Source organism: Copadichromis virginalis, linkage group LG11 (genome assembly GCF_057382275.1).
Source record: "Copadichromis virginalis isolate Kocher_CV1m ecotype Utaka linkage group LG11, C_Virginalis_male_GT1.1, whole genome shotgun sequence".
NCBI classification, from domain to species: domain Eukaryota; kingdom Metazoa; phylum Chordata; class Actinopteri; order Cichliformes; family Cichlidae; genus Copadichromis; species Copadichromis virginalis.
Window position 1 is genome coordinate 20,109,896 of NC_140628.1, and position 24,886 is coordinate 20,134,781.

At 40.8% G+C, this 24,886-nt stretch overlaps 1 long non-coding RNA gene across 1 annotated transcript; it reads right to left on the reverse strand.

Moving 5' to 3' along the window:
• Nucleotides 1–12,617: 12,617 nt before the first annotated feature.
• LOC146698428 (uncharacterized) lies at nt 12,618–13,671 on the reverse strand. Its single transcript, XR_014922907.1, has 2 exons — nt 13,600–13,671; nt 12,618–13,164 (listed from the first exon to the last, which is right to left on the reverse strand). It is a non-coding gene; the product is annotated as an uncharacterized LOC146698428 (long non-coding RNA).
• Between the last annotated feature and the right edge of the window lie 11,215 nt (nt 13,672–24,886).

The window sequence follows — 24,886 nt, forward strand, 5'->3', positions numbered from 1 at the left end:
ACGAAAGCACCTCACAAAACTTGCAACACGCCGTAACTCACCTCAGAACGTTAGCACGTCGGAGCAGTATGCATCACGTGATAGAGCGGCTGTGGCATGCGGGACCTGTCGGTGGTCTGGATAGCATTTGGAGCTTCGCTAGCAACCCGGCATTTCATCTCCGACAAAGTTATCCCGAGAGAAGTAAAGCAAGTGTGTAAGTCCATCCCTGAATGTTTGTAAAGCATTCCTGCGTTAAGCTTAACAAGCGATATATGGAGCGACTGCCTCTCCTGCTGCTACTTCAATCATGAAACTGCTTAACGATCAGCTGATCGGCTTTTCTGTCGCGAGTCCGTGTCTCTAGTTTGCTTTTGGCCCACTTTGCACCAGAAAGAGGAAACCAGCGGCTGAACAACAGCAGCACGTTTAAGCTTGATAAGCTGTTGTTAGAATGTATTTAATGTTACTTTCTACACCAGGATCTTTTTCTACGTAGCTGACAGCTGGTAACTGTGCAGGGGCGGATCTAGCAAAGTTTAGCCAGGGGGGCCGATAGGGCATTAACAGGGAAAAGGGGGCACAAAGACATACTTTTCTTTCTTATTCTCATTTAAAATGTCTAGCTTTTAATAAATAATTATCTGACACCCAAAGTTTTAATTTGATGCAAAATGAATAGAAGTCCATTACTGTATATAGTAACTATTAAGTCTAATATATAGTCTATATATATATCCAAATTTATGATATCGGTATTGGTATCGGACATAAAAAAGTGGTATCGTGCCATCTCTAGTTATTAGCAGCAAAGTCTCAATTTTAACGAAAGTTTATAATAATAATAATAATGCCAAAAGATTAGCTCCAAGGGCTGTAAAAGTCTTAGGTTTGTGTTTATAAAGAACATGTTTTTTCAAGTCGAGAAAACTCAAGTAAAAATGTTAAAGGCAACCTTTGCAAAAATACCAACAGTTGTGACTTTTTTTAGAATGTAAAATAAAATCTAATCACAGTAATTGAATAAAATTGTGACAAATTTTTAGGGGACTTAGGAACATTTTATGTTGACATTTATGATTTTGCATTTGTGTGAAAAAATGTAGAATGAGAAATTTCATATTTTATAAAAATATAATAAGCTAAGTGACACTTTACAGTTTCTCTTATGCTAACAGTTTGACTGTACATCTGATCATATTTTTGTCTTATTCAGACTCCACAGTGTTACGTTCAGTGGAATTAGACCAGGCCAGCATCTCCACACAACCCCCTGAGCCACATCTGCACTCAGTCCACACACAGTGGGAGGATCCTTCGCAACAAGACCATCAATACTGCAATAGGTCTCGCAGAAAAGATGTGCAGGATAAGATGACTCAGTGTGATGAAGTTGCATATTTCATTCTTCAAAATGATGCAGACGCTTTGCTGTACACTGGGATAGCCTTAGAAACATTTAACACACTTGTGTCGACACTGGAAGGATATGACAACAATGAATTTACAATGCCTGTCCGAGATCAAGTCCTCATGACACTTATGAAATTAAAGAGTAACCGTGTAATAGGTGACCTAAGCCGCCAGCTTCATATATCACAAAGCATGGCCAGCAAGATCATCACACACTGGTTAGACAAGCTGGAGGAAGTTCTCCGACCATTAATTCCATGGCTGCCAAAAGAAACTATTCAAGCAACTATGCCTGAAGCCTTCAAGAAGAACTTTCCAAATACTACATGCATTATAGACTGCAGTGAGACCCTTTTACAGAAACCCAGAAATCTGGGCTCAAGAGGGGAATCATACAGCCATTATTATTCACACAACACAGTCAAATATTTGGTTGCTGTTGCACCATGTGGACTAATCATGTTTGTGTCTGCGGCATATGGCGGCCGATGTAGTGACAAATTTATCACAATGGACTCTGGAATATTAACATATCTATAACCTGGTGATGAAGTCATGGCAGATAGAGGTTTTACAATTAAAGACTTACTCTTTGAGAGAAAAGTTAGATTAGTAATACCCGCTTTCACAAAAAAACGTAGACAGCTAACTGAGGAACAGGTAACATACACACGTCGGATTGCAAATGTAAGAATCCATGTTGAAAGAGCAATCAGACGCTTGAAAGTCTACAAAATACTTTCACAAATTGTTCCTATAAGCATGGCTCCTAAAGTAGACAAGATACTGAGAATATGTGCTGCTCTAGTGAACTTAAGAGAGGATCTCATTCGTGATACACAATAATTGTGTATGTTATGAACAATTGTGGACTCGGGGATATTAAGATGGTTACTCAGGACATAATGTAATTATGTAAATGTAGTGTAATGTAATTATTTTAAAATTTGATGTACATATATGTAGAGAGTAAATAATTCCAGGTCTCACGTTTTTATCTTGTGTTCTAGAAGAAAGGTTATGTGATACAGTGTGTGTGTGTGTGTGTGTGTGCGTATGCGTGTATATATATATAAATAAAACAATTGCAATCAATCAATTGAACAATTATTACTTTTTTATTCAACCACAATGTGATAAATTTCTTAAATGAAAAAAAAAAAATGTTTTTCTCAAATCTACAATAATTAGTTGTGCATTCTTGACATTTTTTTGTGTTGGAAGATTACAGAAATACAGAACTATTCACAACATTTAATGTTGTCAGTTTGTCATTCATTTCCCACCATATGTTACAACTACGTACATTTTAGTTGTATTGAAATATTTAACAGATTTCATATTGAATGTCTCCTTTCATTCACAAGACAGAGACCAAACTCTGCAGACATGTTGGTGTCTGACTGTCCCATTTATAGTTGTAACATGTATTAAACCTTGCCCATTATCTTCAAGTATCTCTCATTTAACTGAAACCGTCCTGCTGCATACTCCTCTACAAGTCGAGGTAAGAAATATGAGAAGTAAAACCCTCTCAAGTGTTTTACTTGTTCCTTTACAAATGCTTCATCATATTGCACTGTAAATGAAACATGCTCAGTAGGTGTCCAGATCACAAGTGTGGCAGTCTTGAGCCCTGTGCAAAACATTGTAAGTTGCACTTGCATGTAATAGCCTCTGCTGCCAGTTTTCTGCAGCTGCAGTTCCTCATCTACCAGTTTGATATCGCTGCATTTCTGGGTAAGCTGCTCCGTGAGTGAAGGATAAGTCTGCACAGGACATTTTATTTCTAGAAGCACATCTGAGTCAATGACCCCGTCAGGACTCGCAGAGAGCCATGGCTCCTGGATGCTGATAACACTACCCATGTGAAGGATGTTCATAATAATAATAATGGATTGGATTTATATAGCACTTTTCAAGGCACCCAAAGCGCTTTACAATACCACTATTCATTTACTCTCACATTCATACACTGGTGGAGGCAAGCTACAGTTGTAGCCACAGCTGCCCTGGGGCAGACTGACAGAAGCGAGGCTGCCATATCGCGCCATCGCCCCCTCTGGCCAACACCAGTAGGCAAGTAGGGTAAAGTGTCTTGCCCAGGGACACAACGACCAGGACAGAGAGCCCAGGGATCAAACCGGCGACCTTCCGGTTACAGATGCGATTCCCAACCCCCTGAGCCGACTGGCTCATACCCTGTTCTTTCAGCTGAAGACAAGCTCTAACTTCATTTTCTTTACCATAGTTTGTTTCATAATTAAGGGAAGGGTACATGTGCTCAGATAAAAATTTGTCATTTTTTGTGGTGGCATGTACTGGAACTTTTTTAGCAGAGCTTGTTGTAAGTCTGATTTTCCTGCAGTTGTGCCACAAATCAGATGCACTTTGCTCTTTTGTTTCTTCTTGTAATTGTTCTGCTTGCTCTTCAGAAACTTGAATGTATGCCTGGTAGAATGCCCTGCATGGATTACAGCTTAGTTTGTAACTGTGTGCTTGGTGTGGCTGAAAAAATTGCTCATCAACTTTACTGTTGCGGTGAGGACCTGCAGATGGCGAGGCATTGTAACACTTTCCAATCAATGTATTCTTGAGGAGGAAAAGTGGCTTCACTGGTGCTTTGCTAACACTGTCAATAAAGTCTTGATGTGTAAGGTGATATGGTGTGTTAGGGAAAGATTGTGTCACTGCAGTCCGGGAGTTCACATCGTACTGCTGCTCTGCCCTGTGATGTCTGAAGTTTATCTGGCTTAGACGGTTAGGTTCAAGGTTCTTTGCTGTCCCTGCATTCCACCTGCGCTGCTCGTCTGTACACGCAAGCCCTGTCTTTCCACTGATCGCAGCATTCTGCACCTGTAACAAACATTAATATTTTTTTCTCACTGTCAATACTCAAGATTTAACATAATGAGGAAGTTTACACTAACAAAAGCAGTACACGGTCGGTGTCCTGCATGTTATAGATATGACCCTGGGTCAATACACCTGAATCATATCCAAAACAGATATAAACACTGGCAAAGTCACCCATATTATCCATTTCATATTAATAGTCAGTTACTTTTTGATGCAGAAATATACATCCACAGTCTAATTTTTTTCAAAGTAGTGTGTGTGTACAAATATACATATATATAAACAAACATGTATTATACTACCCTGTGTCACTTCTTATAACTATAGTTTTTCTTGTCTTGTAAATTTGACCTTAATGTGCAGTCTTTTATTTTTTTAATATTTTATCTTCATGTGATTGTACAGCATACAGCCCACACAAAGTTAACGAGTGGCTTTCACATGTAAACAGTGCTCCACGTAATACTTGGCTAGATGGCAGTAGCGTGACTCCTTAATCACAGCCTTTGACCAGTCCAGTGTTTCTGTTTCAGTGATTTAAACATTGTGATATCCAGATAAGTGATATACCTTCCACAGAATAGCAGCCGCATGACTACATGATCTCCCTAATCCGGCGATACAGGAACAGCCGACTGTCTCCACTACTCCACTTTCTCTTAGCATTACCCATGCTAAGTGTTTCGCTTGATTAATACTCTGGCTCGGCTCTACAGCTGCTTTAAGAAAAATAAAGTCGCCTTGTTTGTTGAGCAGTACTTTATCAATTTTGTTGCTGTGCAGGTAATTATACGCCTCGGTGCTCTTGTAATTACGTAATTCCTCGCCATCAACGCCTTCGGAAAATACAAGGTAATTAATAATGTCGATGTAGCTAACATCGGGCTATAGTTTCATGTCATCTACCCACTCCGTGAGAAGTGACGGGTGAGGCACTGCAACTGAACTGTCCTCGCTGCTTTTTAAAACATCTCTACTGTGTATCCACCTTCAATGTGTTGCCATTTACTCCAGGTAAAAGAAACTGCAGTGAGAGAAATCTTTATCAACAGTGAAGGTGTAACCCCGCAACTGTCAACAACAGCGCAAGCGGAAGTAAAAAAAAACGGCTTCCGCTATGAATCGGGGTAATGGCGCGAAATCAGAAATACTGTGGATATCTGACTTGGAACACACTAAGTAAATCAGACTACACACAAACTACAAAACATCTCTTTTAAAAGCAAATAGGAAAATAGATAACGGAAAAATCTCCTCAGCATATTGAAATGCAGCAAATGAACCACAGAGTCCCTCAGCTAGTTCTAGCTATCTTTTTTTTTTTTTTTTTTTTTTTTTTTTAAATGACATCAGAAACAGCAGTATGCGACATTACGTGATGGCAGAGCTTCAGTTCATCCTTTGTCTTTTTTTTTTTTTTTTTTTTTTTTTTTTTTTTTTTAATAAATAGGACAGGGGGAATGAATGAGAGAGAGAGGGGGAGAGAAAGAAAGAAAACCAAAGGGGAGAAGAGACGGTGAGAAGGGGGGGGAAGAGAGAGAAAAAAAAAAAAAAGAACTCCTGGGTCACCTGTATGGAGAAAAAAAAAAAAAAAACAAACAAACAAAAAAAACAAACAGAGGAGACAGCAAACAACAAAGAGCAACATAATAATAGAGAAAACAAAGCACCATCACAATAAACTAGCTAGTCATAGATATCAATATTTACTAAATGATAAACGATATTGTGCAGCACGCAAGATAGACAGCGCACAGTGTGCTTTGAGGCAGCAGCCAAGAAAGCTTTAGTCCGTGTCTGTGAATACCCATGTGTGCATACCTGTGTGGATCAGCATGCTTGCATTCCAAAGGTTTCTCCATGTAATGATCTGCTAGGGAGTGTGGGGGGGCCACAGCCCCGTCCTCCAGGGTGTGAAGCGGGTATGGAGGAGATCAAAACTCCAGACATCCAGAGGCCCCCAGAACACAAGAGACCATGGAAGACCAACAGAGGGGCAGCCGCGCCACTGTCCCAGTAAGAGCTGAGGAGAGTCCCAGATGAGGGCTCGCCCAGCAGCCGCGGAGCAGAAGTCAGGGGGAGTTGCAGTGACGCGCCCGTGAGCTCCGCCGGCCCCCAGCTGCGCCTGAGTGACCGAGCCCTAGGCCGAGAGGCCGGGGGCACCCCACCTCCAAAGGGGCCCGAGCGAGCCCCAGGCCCCAGGCCCCGACAAGCGGCCGCCAAGGAGTGAGCCGGTGTGTACCTGGACGCCCACCCCCAGACACAAAGAACCACCAACACACCGACACCTGAGGGAGTCCGCCACCGGCAGGGGAAGTGGTGGTGGGTGGAGATAGGCCTCCAAACCTTGGAGGGCCTGAGGTGTCCCCAGAGAGGTGGCGTCTGATACCCAACCTGACATATAGACACAGACATACAGGCACACACAGACACAAACATCCATTCCCACCCTCATGCTCTCATATGCACTCACTCCACACTCAACCAACGTGGAGACAGACATAAAGAGACGCTGTACACACAATCACACTCCCCAAGCGTACTCTACAAACCGGGTCTAGGTACCCTTGCCCCTGGAGGGGGGAATTGCACCCAGACCCAGGTGGTGTTACCCTTTTCCCTGCGGTGGGGAGAGGCAGACCACCCCGACTCCGCAGCAGCAGGGAGGCCCCACACCCCAGACCGCAGTCGGACGGCCAACTCCTCCTACTAGCCCTCCCGCTCCAGCAGGCCGCAGAGAATGGGGGTGGGAGAAGACTCCAAACCTCCCTCCACCCGCTCATTGTAGTGTTGATGCATATGTGTTCTAAGGTGCAATTAAAACCCAGGAGGGCATGGAGCTACCTGCCAGTTCTAGCTATCTTGCTGCAAACATATACTGTGCATGCCTGTCTAACTCTGGGACTTGTTGTTGTTTCAGTATCACAACAGCCAGCAGAGTACCTACTACACTATTCACCCTATAACTGAAAACTAAAAAGATTTAAATATTTTTTGCTAAAAGCATTTGCCTTTCATGAGGATGATATTAAGAACAGACATAGATAGAAGGACTAACTGCCTCACATGTCCATGCTTTAGGAATCCGAGAACAGAAAGAAAGCATCTTCCTACTGTCAGGGGATGATGTGGAGGAAGGACAGACATCAGAACATAAGATTTTAGGCATTATAATATCTGGAAGGCAAATTATTCAGACGAATTTACACACAAACACAGACATACACACACACACACACACTCGTCTTGTTTGCTATCCTTGTGGGGATATCCCATTAAAATAATGCTTCCCCTAGCCGCTTACTCTAACCCTAACCATCAAAAATTAATACTAACCCTTACCCCAAACCTAACCTGGATTTTAGGTTTGGGGTAAGACCATGGATTTTGGTCCCCACGAGGGCTCTTGGTCCCACCAGTATAGTAAATTTCAGATTTTGGTCCCCATCAAGATAGTAAGAACCCGTACACACAAACACACACACCAGCTTAGAGTTTGATTTCATGTCAGAGCTCAAGTCAAGGCTGCCCACAACAACCAAACAGGTAGTATTGATGGGAATAACGGCACTAAAAAGAGCTGGCTCTTTCCGCACCCAACCGGCTCTTCAGGTTGTTTTGTTGCTTTAATTTATTTATTATCAACAACAATATAAAATTATGCACAAAGGAAATTACTAATGTAAAAAAAAATGTGGTTTTATTTATACATGTTTATATATAAATATATACGGTGGCCTCCAGAGACAAAGCACGTACAAACGCCAAAACACGCACAAACTCCAAAAAGCACGTACAAGCTCCGAAGCATGTCCAAACTCCAAAACACATTGCTAGCGTTAACTGAACTTCCAAAACAGAGCTACCTAGATCACTTAAATTACACAATTGTTTGTGTATTTATACACAAGCACTCATATATATTCAGATAACTTTTAAAAAAAGAGTTCATTTACCTGTTACTCCCACACACCAAATCCGGTCGTTGGTACTTCCTGGCTTGTGTAGCCACTAGTAGTGATGGGATTTCCGGCTCTTTTTACAGATCCGGCTCTTTCGGCTCCGAACCGGCTCTTCAGGTTGTTTTGTTGCTTTAATTAATTTATTATTAACAATAATATAAAATTATGCACAAAAGGAATTACTAACGTAAAAAAAGTGGTGGCCCCTAGAGACAAAACACGTACAAACTCCAAAACACATTTCTAGCATGAACTGAACTTCCAAAGCAGAGCTACTAGATCACTTAAATTACACAATTGAAAGCATGTGTGTATTGTTTGTGTATTTATACACAGGCACTCATATATATTCAAATAATTTAAAAAAAAGTTCATTTACCTGTTACTACCACACACCAAATCCGGTCGTTGGTACTTGCTGGCTTGTGTAGCCACAAGATAACAAAGGCTCAACACTGCGCCCAGCATCCTGGAGCACTTCTGTTGTCTTTTGTACGTGTTTTGAGTTTTTATGTGCTTCTGAGTTTTTATATGCTTCTGAGTTTTTACGTGCTTCGGAGTTTGTACGTGTTTTTACGTCTTTTGGAGTTTTTACGTGTTTTGGAGTTTTTACGTGTTTTGGAGTTTGTACATGCTTCAGAGTTCGTACGTGATTTGAAGTTTGTATGTGCTTTGTCTCTAGGGGCCACCGTAAATATACTTTTATTTATTCACTCCACATAAAATGTAATAAATAAATCACATAATACAAAAATCAACTATTCACATTTCAAGTTTTAACTATTTAAATTTTCAGCTTTTTTGTTTTACAAATTTAAAGTGAAAACAACACAAAACACTGCAAACCACAACACAATTAAATATAAATTATAATATGAAAACTAAAAGAACATGCATATTCTCTGTCATATGGGCCTGCATGAATAAACTTTCTGAATCCTTTATCATCTGCAACCGAAAATAGTTGTGGATGATTACTATACCTTTCTAATGTTGTTGTCCCTGCCTCTCTTTCTCTCTCTCTGGCTCTGTTCCTGTGCTACTGAGTGTAACTACCGCCCCTCCCCCCCTCTGCCCAGCTTAAAGCACAAGGCTCGCTTGCAGAGTGCAGCGGAAAAAAAGTGCGAGAGGAGAGGCTGAGAGAAAGAAAAAAAAAAACACAAAAAAAAAACCACGTGACGGCTCGCGATAAGGAGCCGGCTCGCGTCGTTCACGTCAAAGAACCGGCTCTAAGAGCCATTTCGTTCGCGAACGACCCATCACTAGCCACTAGGTAAGCTCAACACTGTCCCTAGCATCCTTGAGCACTTCTGTCGTGTTTTGGAGTTTCTACGTGTTTTGGAGGTTTCACATGCTTCGAAGTTTGTACGTGTTTTGGAGTTTGTACATGCTTTGTCTCTAGGGGCCACCGTAAATATACTTTTGTTTATTCACTCCACATAAAATGTAGTAAATAAATCATATAATACAAAGACCAACTATTTACATTTCAACTTTTAAGTATTTAAATTTTCAGTGTTTTCTTTTTAAACAAATTTAAAGTGAAACAACACAAAACACTGCAAACCACAACACAATTAAATATAAATTAAAACGTGCAAAACAAAAAGAAGATGCACATTCTCTGTCATATGGGCCTGCATGAGTAAACTTTCTGAATCCTCTATCATCGGCAACTGAAAATAGTTGTGCATGATTACTATACCTTTCTAATGTGACGTTGTTGTCCCCAGCTCTCATTCTTTGTCTTTCCCTCCCGCTCTCTTCCTGTGCTACTGCGAGTGTAACTACCGCCCCTCCCCCCTCTGCCCATAGCAAGCACAAGGCTCGCATGCGGAGTGAAGCGGGAAAAAAGTGCACGAGAGAGGGTGAGAGAAAGAAAAAACATGTCGTTCACTTCAAAGAGTCGGCTCTAACAGCCGTTTTGTTCGCAATCGACACATCACTAACAGGTAGTCCTCTGATTACATGCAACAGAAAACAGGTTACCCGGTTTTACAAAATAAAAAAAAATAAAAAATCTGCACGACCCAGAGGGAGATGGTTATTTCTGAAGGTACCATTAAAACTGGTAACATTTTTCAATGAGAACTTTCCTAATCAGAATGTAACAAGGCTGCAAATCATTGATCTCTATGTCATTTTAGTAACTCTCCTGTCTTGATATGATCGGCCCTACAATTCAGAACCAATTCAGATCAGGGGCTGCTAGGCTTGATCTCTTTTCTTTTATGTTCTCAGCAAGCCCGCGCTACCTTCAACTTAATGCATTTTTGACACTTATATACACCATCAGTGTAATTTTTTTTAAAACCATAAACATATGTTTTTGTTTGCTTAAGCCATCTTAAGCCTTAAGTTAACCATGAGCCTTAGCTTGCACAAAATGGCAGATGTAACAATGATACAAATTACTAAGCTGGTTTTTATTATGGTCTTTGGGTCCAGTGTTTTGAGTTTCGTCTGATTTCATCATTTCCTCGTTTGTTTCTTTATATTCCCGTGTCTGGTCTGTTGCCATTTTTGTGTTGTATATAATATCCCTTTGTATCAAGTTAGTTGTAATTTCTCTGTGGTTATCCCTTTGTTCTTGATATCCTCATTTTTCACTCCATGTTTAGTGTTTATAAACTTAAAATAGTATTCCTAGTTTCAGTGATTCTGGGTTATGTACTAGTTTAAGTTGTTTGTATTCTGTCCCTTGTTTTAGTCATCGAGCTTTGCCTCTGTTCCCCAGGTGTTTCTTTTCCCCTCATTATCTTGTGACTATGTATTGTCTGAGTCTCCCTCTGTTCATTGTTTGCTCCTAACAAAGGAAAAAACATGATTATATATTTCCCACCTCTTCATCCATGAGTACTTCCATACAGCATTGATATTTATCAGATGTTTCTGTTTGTATTGACATTTCATTGTAGCAGCCTCACCGTGTGCTGCTGACGAAGCCTCTAAAGAAAGTTAACTGGTAAGCAATTAGTGTTGATTTGTTGTTTTTCATGTATATCTTCTAAGTCAGAGACTGACAAAGAGTCTCTGAGAAGGTGTGGAAGTGGGCACTTTCCAGGAAAAGAAAATGTACATAGACACGAGGGGTGATTCTAGGATCAGAGTTTTGGGGGTGCTGAGCACCCAGAGAGCTGCCCAGCCAGGCAAGGTAAACTTTACTCGTCATAATGAGACTTCTTCCCCGTCTCTGTCAGTCCCTGCATCCTTAAATGTCTCCAGTTGTCCCGAGTTCCCTCTGACTGTCTCCTTGGTGTATTTAAACCCCTGTTCCTCCCTGTCCTCATCGTCTGTTGTCTTCATCTCCATTATCACTCATCATAATTGTACCCTCTCTGTGCAAGTCTGCAAATTTCTTTGTTAAATCATGAGATTCTTAAATTCATCAAGTCTCTCTGTGCCTGGGTCCTCGTCACAAAACATGACATCACTGTTTTGTACATTTTAACACAATTGAATCCCCACATTTGTGAAAGAAAAGCAAAACACTTTTTTGAAAAGTTTGTAACAAAACCATCAAATCTGATAAAGGTTATTTAAATGCTGCCAAAGAAGAATGGATTTGAATTTTAAAAAATACACATCCTAACATTAATTACTGCGGGAAAATAATGAATGATGCTCACAGTGAGTAAAAAGTAAACTTCAGTGCATTTTTTGGACAGAGATTCACTTTTAATGTGTATGTATAATATAATACAGATACATAAAAATACACTCCAAAAATAGATGAGTCCTTGAAATGTACAAAATATTATTACAAAATTAGAAAAATTGAGACACCTTGGCCTCTGGTACAATGTATACAATGTATGAAAAGATCTTTACTGCAGATACTACTATGGCTCTGCAGATTTGTTCTTTTCTTTTATCCTATGTCGCCTCACCTTGAGGTTGGTAAATCTGTCTATCACATTTTGGTGGTCAAGTTTCTCAAGCATTTCTCAACTGACATCACAGCCAGGTGCTGGAGTTTGCTTTGACCCATGGTCCTTCTCAGCCAGGTATGGAGCTGACTCAAGACACTAAAAGACCTTTCACAGCTACAGCTGCTAGCTGGGTTTGTTAGGGCAACCTGAATAACAGTTTTCAGTGTGGGGACGATCTGATTATCCAGAAGATTGTACAATGTTAACATATCTGGGATGGCACCAGCCTCATTCTTGAGCTTCAAAAAGTTTTTGGCAACCGTGACTTCCTCTGACTAAAGCTCAATATGGTAATGCAGTGCCAGGGCTGACAACCCAGTTTGTTTTGCAGATTCTGTACAGCAGCTTTAATATAGGGAGAACACAACTTCCAGATTGTACGAGTAAAATTAGTTTAACAGTTTCTGTTTTGCCTGTGTCCCGAATTCGAAAATGTTGAGCAACAGAACAAACCAACAGAGGCCCAGGAGAGTGCAATCAGACAAGGAGTTTATTAAACACACGCAGGAGGAGAAGTATACAGCACCACACCAGCAAAACGTCTCCTGCTAAGAATACACGTGGAAGTGTTTTATAACATCAGGGTTCACGCCCCTTCTCGCTTCGATTACAGATCAGATACATCGATTTGCAGTAAATGGTACATCTTAAATGGCTAAAAACAGACACCAAAGTTCCCTTTTCTATAACACCTTCCATACATGGCAATAAATTTCAAGCCTACATGGTCCCTGAGGGCTTGTCCTCTTCTTGACGGGTCTTCTGTCATCTGTTACCAAGTAGACTAAAATGCAGTCAGAAGCTAAATGAGTTTCAGGCCTTTGGTCTGGCAGGTTTTTGGATTATATGTGTTTGTAAGCGTGTATGTGTCTATCCTTCTATGCTCCAAGTCACCCACAATATATCGACTGAGACATCGCGCTTATCGAAGCTTGAAACCTTCAATAGACTGAGACTGAGCATCAACTCTGAATAAAGCACAGACATGCAATGTGTGTATAAACTGACTAGGGCTGCACCTGTAAGAAAAAGGTTAATAGCAGTAAGTTTCATAAACATCTTTAAGATAAGATAAGATAAGATAACCTTTATTAGTCCCACACGTGGGAAATTTGTTTTGTCACAGCAGGAAGTGGACAGTGCAAAAGTTATGAGGCAAAAATTAGAATACAATAAGAATAAATACAGTACACAACTGTACAGAATAGAATAAAATAAAATACTATATACAGTAGAATAAAATAAAATAAATATACAATAAGATAAAAATAGAATACAAATACAAATACTATATACAACTGAGTAAAAATACAACGATGACAGAAAGGTTTTAATGCAATATCAATGCTGTAAGGTATATTATTAATGCAATGTTAATAATGCAGGTTATATTGTTGCAGTAAAATAATTTCTGTATCTCCACACCTGTTAGTACTCCCTGTCTGTTTTCTTACCTTGTTCTTCCTGATCTTGTACTTTCTCCTCATGTTCTCCTCTTTCCTCTCTCCCTCTTTGGACTGACAATCATACACAAATAGATTGTGTTAGCGCCATTTATAGTTATTACATGTTTTATTTTGAAAAGCCTGAAAAGGATATGGTGCTTTTGTTGTGAAAGTTTTGTGAGAAATAAAGTAAGCGAATGGCGGAGCGACACGATGGTTTTACCGTCGCTGTTGCACAAACCGACGCGTAAAACAGCCTCTTGTCCATCCAGACTCTTATTTTAGATATAAGAGAAATAGAGAACTCCAAGAAGAAACAAAGATAGCCACTACATTAAGTAAAACCATCATGCTCCCGAGCAAGACGACTGCATCGCTATGAGATCGTGCAAAGTTTGATACAGCAAGTCAGTTAAGTGCACAGAGCTGTATGCATGAAGAATCTAAGAAAAGAAGAAATAAGCTTTCATGGATAAAGTTTTGGACTATGATATGCTGCTAAGCTACAAGTCGTGTTAAAACTGAACAATTGCGATTCTCAACTTCTTACAAATAAGTCAGTGACAGTGTTTTTGGTCTTAAGAAGATGACACTAACTACGAAAGCCTCAGCTTTGTGTCATAGACCATTTTGTTTCATGAACACTTGTTGAATAAGAAGTTGTGTAAAAGGGGCAGAGATGGCAGATAAAGACCTGCAAGGTTGCAGGCCCAGGACACAGAGCTGCAGTAGCGGGACTGGCCACAAGAGGGCGCAAAAGTACACCGAAAGAGGTTTGGAAGAACAGCTCGGCAGGCACATAAACGCAAGAAGGTCCAAGCTGTCACAATTAACTTCAAAAATGAATAAAATTAGTGGACTGATGAAAGAGAATGAAAGCCTTGACATTGTTGATGAACATTTAAGTAACTTTTCAAAGCTGCATGAAGAATTCTTACGGGCAAATGATGATGTACTGTCACTGTTGCCAGAAGATGAAAGGAATGTGGACCAGATGCTCTGGTTCAATCCAAAAAAGGAGCAGTTCAGTGCGTTTATGACTGAAGTTGAGAAATGGATCATCGTAACAAGACATCAGCATCAAGACGACGTGAGCCCAGATGACAGCGTGTCAGTGACTGCTAGACTAATTGCAAAGAAATCAGGTACCAGCGTTGGAAGAAGCTCAGTCAGTAGCCGCTCATCAAGATCGTCCAGAGCTTCTTCGGTATCATCTGTACGGCAGAAAGAAGAAGCAGAGCGCGCTGCTCTGCTCGCACGAGCCGCATCCTTGAAACAGAGACAAGCCTTGGACATTGAAGAATGTAAGTTAAAAGCAAGAAGAGAACAGCTTGAGATCGAGACAGCTATTGCTGCTTCTACAGCCAAAATAAAAGTGTTAGAGGACTGTGAATATGACAGCTGTAAAAATGATGTGGAACAGTGTGAATCGGCTGTTAAGCACTTCAGCTTCCAAGAGCCAAAGGTACAAGGTGAACATGATGGGCATTCAAAGGTAAACAGTCACAGTGTAAAACAAGAAGATGACTTGCACCAAACTGATGCCAGTGTTATTCCAATGAATCTATGTGAAGTCATGTTGAAACAAAATGATATCACTGAGATGTTAGTCAAACAACATAGACTGTCACATTTGCCTCAAAGAGACATTCCCATTTTTAGTGGTGATCCACTTGAGTTCATACCATTTACAAGAGCCTTTGACCATACAATTCATGACAAAACTGACAGTGACAGTGACAGGTTATATTACCTTGAACAGTTCACCAGAGGTGAGCCCAGAGATTTGGTAAGAAGTTGTCAGCACATGAATCCTCAACAAGGCTACAGTGAGGCAAGGAAGTTGCTGTTTTGTCATTATGGTAATGAACTGAGAATTGCAACTGCCTACATGAACAGAGCATTCAATTGGCCACAAATCAAAACAGATGATGCAAAGGCTCTTCATAGCTATTCACTGTTTCTCACTGGTTGTAACAATGCAACGCAAGACATCAGTCAACTGCAAGAGATGGAGATCCCCACGAACCTCAGAGTTATTGTCTCTAAACTGCCATACAAAATGAGAGAAATGTGGAGAGTCTCTGCTTTTGACATTCAAGAAACAAGTGGAAGGAGAGCAAAGTTCTCAGATCTGGTTAGATTCATAAACAGACAAGCAAAAATAGCTGCAGATCCTTTGTATGGTGACATTAAGGATGCTGAAGACAAAGCAAAGTCATCTGCAAATGTGAGAATGACTAGATCATCCAGGCAAAGGGGAAGCACATTTGCTACAAGTGTAACACAAGCTGCAAATGAAAGGTCACCTGAAATTAATAAAAGTGCTTCTTGTCACACTAGCAATGCCTTCCAGAAACCATGCATATACTGTGAAAAACTCCATACACTGGCAGAATGTCAAAAGGTCAGAAACCAGCCTTACAAAGAAAGACTAGAGTTCCTTAAAGCAAAGGGTCTGTGCTTTGCATGTCTGACACAAGGTCATCTGAGTAAGGACTGTAAGAAAAGATCATTGTGTGAGTACTGCTCTAAGAGACATCCAAGTATGCTTTATTGGACAAAGGAGGAGGACAGTAAGGCAGACGATTGCATCCAGAGAAATGTCTCAGACATTCCCACAACAAGTGATGAAACACACACTTCAGGCAGAATTTGTGGAGCCACGGGGGCCGGAAAAGGCATTCATGTGTTATCGATCGTTCCTGTGTGGGTTAAGTTGAAGAAAGGCAATAAGTTGATTGAGACTTATGCATTCATGGACAATGGGAGCCAAGCCACGTTTTGTTCAGAAAAACTGATGAGACAACTGGGTGTAGAAGGTAAGAAGACAAAATTCATGCTTCGCACAATGGGACAAGAAAAGATGGTGACAAGTTACCACCTGTCAGGATTAGAAGTGTGTGGTTTAAATGAGAACACCTATATAGATCTTCCTGACATTTACACTCATGCAGACATTCCAGTGTCTAGAGAGAACATCCCTACACAGGATGACTTAAAAAGGTGGCCACATCTTCGGCAAATCAAGTTCCCACATTCAGACGCAGACATTGGACTTTTGATAGGATGTGATGTGCACAAGGCTATGGAACCATGGGAGATTATTCATAGTAACGATAACGGTCCATATGCTGTTCGAACAGTCCTGGGTTGGGTTATCAATGGCCCTCTCAAGAGAGATTCTTGCTCTACTCCTTCTGACAGAGAGCTGAGTGTTTCAGTAAATCGCATCTCTGTCACTAATGTTGAGAATCTTTTGATGCAACAGCTCAACTATGATTTTCCAGAGAAAGCTTCTGAGGAAAAACAGGAAATGTCACGAGAAGACATCATGTTTATGGATTCTGTCAATGGCACAGCTGAAAGGATTAATGGTCATTATAGCATAGGTCTTCCTTTGAGAAACAAAGCTGTCAAAATGCCAAACAACCGCAGTGCAGTAATGCAGAGGGCAGAGAATCTGAAAAGAAAATTAATCAGAAACACAGAGTTTCACAAGGAGTATCAGAGCTTCATGTCTGACTTGCTGAATAAAGGCTACGCAGTTCAGGTACCAAACACAAAGACTACCCCTGAAAATGAGAGAGTTTGGTACATACCACACCATGGGGTGTACCACCCTCAGAAAAGAAAACTCTGTGTAGTTTTTGACTGTGCAGCATCCTTTCAAGGGAAATCACTGAACGAAGAACTCTTGCAAGGGCCAGACCTAACGAACACACTGATTGGGGTACTAACAAGGTTTAGGTGGGATCACATTGCCTTGATGTCAGACATAGAAGCTATGTATCACCAGGTGCAAGTACCTCCAGAGGACAGTGATCTTTTGCGTTTTCTCTGGTGGCCAAATGGGAACTTGAATGAACCTCTGCAAGAATACAAAATGATGGTGCACTTGTTTGGGGCAACATCCTCCCCAAGCTGTGCAAACTATGCACTAAAAAAGGCAGCAGAAGATGCTAAAGAAAAAATGCCACTAGCAGCAGTTAATGCTGTTCTGAACAATTTTTATGTAGATGATTGTCTTCTGTCAGTTTCAGATGAAACAGAGGCATGTACTATGGTCAGGGACCTGACTGCATTGTGTGAGAGTGGAGGATTTCACTTAACAAAGTGGATGAGCAACAGCAGAGTTGTCCTTGCTTCCATTCCTGAAAAGGAAAGAGCAAAAGAGATGAAAGATTTGGATTTGAGACATAATGCACTACCAGATGAAAGAGTCCTAGGAGTGAACTGGTGCACAGAGACAGATGTATTCAAGATCAGGATAACTGAAAAATCTGTGCCAAAGACTAGGCGAGGCATCCTCTCATTTGTAAGTGCAATATATGACCCATTGGGCTTTTTGTCTCCTGTCATTCTGACAGCAAAAATCATCCTGCGAGAGCTATGTGGCAGGAAGATTTCATGGGATGAGGAAATCCCAGCTGAACTGGCATTCAAGTTTGGCATTCAGAGCTTTCAAAACTTCATGGCTTTACCGTCAACAGGTGTTTGAAACCTGCTGGATTTGGAGTGGTCATATCTACACAATTGCACCACTTCGCTGATGCCAGTGAGAGAGGTTACGGAGTCGTTACTTACCTCCGTATCACAAACCAGAAAAGAGAAACTCACTGCTCATTCATTATGGGCAAGTCCAGAGTGTCTCCTCTGAAGCAGATAACAATTCCACGTCTGGAGTTGACAGCAGCTGCAGTTGCTGTAAAAATGGACAAGCTCATGAGAAAGGAGCTGCAAATGCCACAAGAAGAATCTGTGTTTTGGTCTGACAGTAGCACTGTTTTGAAGTACATTTCCAGCGAGAACATCAGATTTAAGACATTTGTAGCAAATAGAGTGTCACTTATTAGAGACAACACAAAACCAAGTCAGTGGATGTATGTAAACTCTGAATTAAACCCTGCTGACCACGCTTCAAGAGGAATGAACACAGAGACATTCATGAAGTGTTCAAACTGGATTGCTGGGCCAGAGTTTTTGACAAAAGATAAGAAAAACTGGCCAATTCCACCGGACATCAAAGAAATACCAAAAAATGATGTCGAAGTCAAAGAGGTGATGAGTGTGGATGTTACAAAATTACATGAAAATCCAGTGAACAAACTGATCTCTCACTATTCAGACTGGTACCGTCTAAAAAAGGCAGTTTCCTGGATACTTACGTTCAAGCAGCTGCTTGGCAGGTTAAGTGCGCATCGGAAGCTTCTCACGTCACAAGCAAGTGGCTGTGACAGCAGTAAAAGGAAATCTGAAAGGGTTACAGGTCAAATGCAGCAGTTCAAAACATGTATTAAGGGATCTTCACTTACCACTGCAGATGTTGCAAAGGGAGAAACTGAGATTGTTAAGTTTTGTCAAAATCAAAGCTTCGCAGAAGAAATTGCAAGTCTTCAAAAGGGTGACAAGCTTAAAAGGAGCAGTCACATTGTGAAGCTGGATCCTTTTGTCCAGGATGGAGTTTTAAGGGTTGGCGGTAGGTTGCATGAGTCTGCACTACCAGCCGATGTTAAGCATCAAGTGATTCTCCCTAAAAGTCATCATGTTTCTACTTTGATTCTGAGACACATTCACCAAGAAACAGGCCATGGAGGAAGGAATTACATATTATCCAGGCTGAGAGAAAGATTCTGGATTCCACAGGCAGATTCAGCAATAAGAAAGATCCTGTCAAAGTGTGTAACATGTAGAAGGACATCTGCGAAACCTGGTGAACAAAGAATGGCAAACTTGCCACAAGATCGCCTGATTCCTGACAAACCTCCATTCACAAATGTGGGCGTAGACTATTTTGGACCTTTTGAGGTCAAGCATGGGCGCAGCAGAGTTAAGCGATATGGTGTATTGTTTACATGTCTTGCTGTTAGAGCAATACACATAGAAGTTGCCCACTCACTTGAGACTGATTCTTGCATAAATGCATTCAGGAGGTTTATTGCAAGACGAGGTCAAGTGTCTGTCATGAGATCAGACAATGGCACTAACCTTGTGGGTGCAGAAAGGGAAATGCGTGAAGCAATCAAGGGATGGAATCATTCAAAAATCTCAGAAATGCTCATGCAAAAGGGCATCACCTGGATATTTAACCCCCCAGCAGGGTCACATTTTGGAGGAATCTGGGAGAGACAAATTCGCTCAGTTAGAAGAATTCTTAACCAGATCCTAAAGCAGCAACCTCTGGATGATGAATGCTTGCGGACATTGCTATGTGAAGTTGAAGCAATTGTCAACGGCAGGCCAATAACAAGAGCGTCTAATGACCCCAATGATTTAGACGCACTTACACCTAATCATCTACTTCTTCTTAAAGGGCAGCCAGTACTGCCACCTGGATTGTTTCAAAGAGAGGACTTGTATGCAAAAAAAAAGGTGGAGACAGGTGCAGTACCTGTCAGACATTTTTTGGAAGCGTTGGACTAAAGAGTATTTGCCGCTTCTACAAGAAAGACAGAAGTGGTTAGTGACTAGGAGAAATCTGAGACCAGGAGATGTTGTTCTCATAGTTGATGACAGTGCACCAAGAAGTTCCTGGTTAATGGGAAAGGTTGAGAGGACAGTTCCAGACTCACATGGACTTGTCAGACGTGTGTTTGTCAAAACCAAAACTAGCGTTTTGGAGAGGCCTATCGACAAGTTATGTTTGTTGCTTGAAATGGAGGCAACAGTTTGAATATCAGCCTCATGTGTAACAGATATATGTTCAACACATATGACTTATGTTTCATATAATGTTTGGTTAAGCCAGTTAGATTATGAGTGTTGATATTAAATGACGCTTTATTGTGTTAATATGTAATTGTTATGCCTTAGCAGTAACAATTAGGGGCCGGAATGTTAGCGCCATTTATAGTTATTACATGTTTTATTTTGAAAAGCCTGAAAAGGATATGGTGCTTTTGTTGTGAAAGTTTTGTGAGAAATAAAGTAAGCGAATGGCGGAGCGACACGATGGTTTTACCGTCGTTGTTGCACAAACCGACGCGTAAAACAGCCTCTTGTCCATCCAGACTCTTATTTTAGATATAAGAGAAATAGAGAACTCCAAGAAGAAACAAAGATAGCCACTACAGATTGTATTCAATTAGATTTTAAAAAAAATATCAAGATCACTAATAAAAAAGTCCTCTCTCACTGTACTTTCAACCAAAAGGCAAATAACCAAAGCACATGTACAACTAATAAAGGATATAAATATTGAAACACTGATCCAACATTATCCTTTATTGACGGATCATTTGATCTTACACTTTTACCTGAATGTTGCTCCTGTTTTTGAAAAAACTCCCTCATATCCAATATGAACCTGGCTGTCTCTCTGTACACACACACACACACACACACACACACACACACACCGCCAGTGTCCGGCAGCCTCGCCTCTGTCAGTGCGCCCCAGGGCTACAATGTAGCTTGCCATCACTAGTGTGTGAATGTGAATGGGTGGATGACTGGATATGTAAAGCGCTTTGGGGTCCTTAGGGACTAGTAAAGCGCTATATAAATACAGGCCATTTACCAAAAGGACGGTCAAATATCACTGAATTTACTACAGAGTAGGATGGATTGTAGGGTAGCAAACATAGTCGGGAAACACGTTTTCAACACAGCAGGTTACCTGGTGTAATGTTTTTCAGCTAAAAACAAACATGGTCTGACTCCTACCTAAGTATATAAAGAGTAACTGAAGGTTAAATGCAGCTAATATGTCCTGTTTTAAGCCAGGCATAAGTGCCTGGCTTAAAACTATACTTTTGTTGTTAAAATGTTCCATCTCAATTAAGTACTGTATGCTTTTTATATTTTTAGTAGTGTGTCACACAAACAGCAAATATTGTCAAAAAAAGTAAGAAATCTTTGGGGGTGCTGAAGCTGAAGCACCCCCAAAAATGGGCTAAAATTGCCCCCGATAAACACAAATAATATTCTTTATTTTTACTACTTTCTACATTGTAAATACATACTGAAGGCTTCAAATATATGAGGCAAGATATATGAAATTATGTAGCAAAGAAAAAACAGATAAAGAGCTCTAAATATGTTTTATATTTTAGATTCCTCAAAGCAGCCTCCCTTTGCTTTGTTGACAGCGCTGCAAACCCTTGACTTTCTCTCAATGAGCTTCATGATGTAGTCACCTGAAATGGTTTTCACTTCACAGGTGTATCTTGTCAGGTTTCATTTGTGGAATCTTTCGCCTTCTTAATGCAGTCGGGACCATCAGTTGTGAGAATAAAGAAAAGCAAGTAAATGAGAAGGTGTGTCCAAACTTTTGACTGGTAGTGTATAACATGTTTATTATTCCCAGCATCCATTTCACAGCCGAAGACTGAACATTTATTGATCTTTATGCATTTTTAAAGCTGTGAATAAAAACATGCCACATTTGTCCGTCTGCATTACACACCTGACTTACACCCTGTTGATCCAACAGAATATCACAACGCTATATACTATAGACTTGTTCCATTTGCACAATGGAACACACTATGTAAATCTGACTACATCACATCACTTTGAAATTAAAAGCAAAAAGGAAAATAACTCCTTGAAAAATGTCCCTCACCACATTAACTCCTTAGCATTATTTGTAGGTTATTAAAGTATGGAGAGCAGGAAATGAGTCCCTCAGCTGGTTCTAGTTATCTTGCTTCTTGCTTCATATGCAGTAAGAAACATGGGTTTAAATAGCTCTAAATAACATTATCATCATATTTGCCTTCAGATCAATCTACTGATCTTAAGGTAGAGGTCAAGGATCAAATGTCATGTGATATATTGATAGATTTTCATTTCATCTCAGACAGTACTGTCACAAAGCTCCCTGCTTGTCAGTTATGTGCATGTAGCCTTTACATTACTGCCATCTTGTGGCTGACAGCTGCACTTTCAATCTGCAGCTCTTTTTTTTAAGGCCGTGCCACAATGGCTGGAGCTGGGTGAGCGGAGAGGACAGCAGCTTCTGGTAGTTTGTGCATGCACATTGTGGATAAACAGCTGACCCTTGATGGTAACTGACAGGCAAGCTGGCTCTGCTTTCACTGCTCTGAGACCAGCTGGAAATTGTGCTTCGTGTGGAAATACAGTTAGCATTAATAAGTAAAAAAAAATGTAATTCATGTACCATTTAACAGATGAGTTTTCTCTTGCTAACCACGATTGCCAACATTTTAGATGTAGAGAAGATGGAGCGTGAAAAAGTTTCTAAAGCTTCTACTACATTAACAAGGAAAGGGGTGATGATGAAGAAGAGGGATCGACAGCTTGGAGCATGTTCAGTCTGTTAAAACAGACACAGAGAAGACTCAGCAGAAGTTTCAGATTAGCCTGTTGAGCCTTTTATCGTTTTGTTATAATCATTTTTAATATGCTTTTTGAAAAATCATGATGTAGGTCTGTGTTTATGAGCTCATTAACCTTTTTTTCCAGAGGTAAGTGACCTTAAACAGAAAGGCCACTACAAGCATATGATTTATAAAGTATGCTTGATGTCAATCACAATATAAAGTATTTTTTACTTTTGATATTTTATGCACAGTTTTCCAGTACAACAGTTATTACTGCTTCTTGTTTTTTGGTTGGGTTTTTGTTGTTGTTTTTTTGAGGAATAGTTTGAAAAATGTATCCATCCCATTGTCAGTTTCAGCTAATACTAAATAATTTTTGGTAATATAGTTGATGTTTATTTAACTATAGAAGTCATAATATTTTACAAGTATTCAGCCAGGAATAAGTGCAGAATGGCGAAGATGTCCATGTAGAGTGCAGACAGGCAGCGTAAATGTTTTGTTTCTGCATATATAGACAATGTACACCACACTTGTAAGAGTCATAGTTTCTAAGTTAAAGCACTTTTTTTGGTCAGTTTTTAACCAATAAATCATTAAACTGACGTTGAAGATCTTGGTGGCTGTAAGCCAATTTCAGTGGATTACATACTGACAGAATGATGGCATGCACGCAGCACAGATTTGGCAGGTCCCGGTTCAGGTAGCCCAATTTAGTCTCACATTCAATGTGATGTTACTAAAGACAAAAACTACAATAACTCCTGGACCTGGGATATAGAGTATGTTTGGGGAGTGTGATTGTGTGTACAGTGTCTGTTTCTGTCTGTCTCCACGTCGGGTGAGTGCTGAATGTTTGCTTATGTGTATATGGGAATGCACGTTTGTGCCTGTGTGTGCCTGTTTGTCTGTGTCTATATGTCAGGTCGGGTCTTAGACTCCACCTCTCTGGGAACATCTCCAGCTCTTCGAGGTATGGAGACCTATCTCCCCTCACCACACTCCCTGCCGGTGGCTGATGCCCTCAGACGTCGGTGGTTCTTGGTGTCTGGGGCTGTTAGCTCATGTATGTACCGGCTCACTCCTGTTGGCGGCTTGGCGGGGCCTGGTGCCTGTGGCCCGGCTGGGCCCCTTCTGGGGGTGGGGCACCCTCAGGCCTCTGGGCCTGGGGCTCGGTCCTCTCTGGCACAGCTGGCTGCCAGGCTGCCATGCTTGCTTCTTTTTTCCCCCATTTGAATTTCAAATGTCTAAACACTGTTTTTTTTTTTACCAAACACATTTCCAGTTTTCCAGTTTCCAGTTTTTTGTGTGTTTCCACACTGGCTGCCAGCAGAGCCCACGGACATGTCACTGCAACCCCTTCTGGCCTCTGCTCTGTGGCTGCTGGGTGACCCCTCGTCTGGGGCTTTCCTCAGCTCTTCCCAGGAGGGTGGCACAGTTGCCCCTTTGGTGGTCCTCCTTGGGTCCTCATACTCTGGGTCCTCTGGATGTCTGGAGTTTTGATCTCCTCCATACCTGCTTCATGCCCTGGGGGACGGGGCTATGGCTCCCCACACTCCCTAGCAGATCGTTACATGGAGAAACCTTTTGAATACAAGCGTGCTGATCCACACAGGTGTTCACAGACACAAACTACACCTTTCTTGGCAAAGCACATTGTGCGCTCTCTATCTTGCGTGGTGCACAATAACATTTAATATTTAGTATCTATTGTTAAAAACAGGGCATAATGACTGGATTTCTTGCTGTAGTGTCGAAAAGGACACTAGTTTGTTTTACAATCACTTATATCATAGTGATACACATGTAAGGACATGGCAGGCCTCTAGTACAAGTGTCAAATGCAGTGTATTAGCACCAGGAGCTAAAGAAAAATCTTGATAAATTATGCACTTTTCAGGAAACTAGAATATCAGGAAACTATAGAATAGATTAGAATAGAATAAACCTTTATTATCCCATGAATGAGAAATTTGGGTGTTACACAGCTCTTATAGCAAGAGGAATAT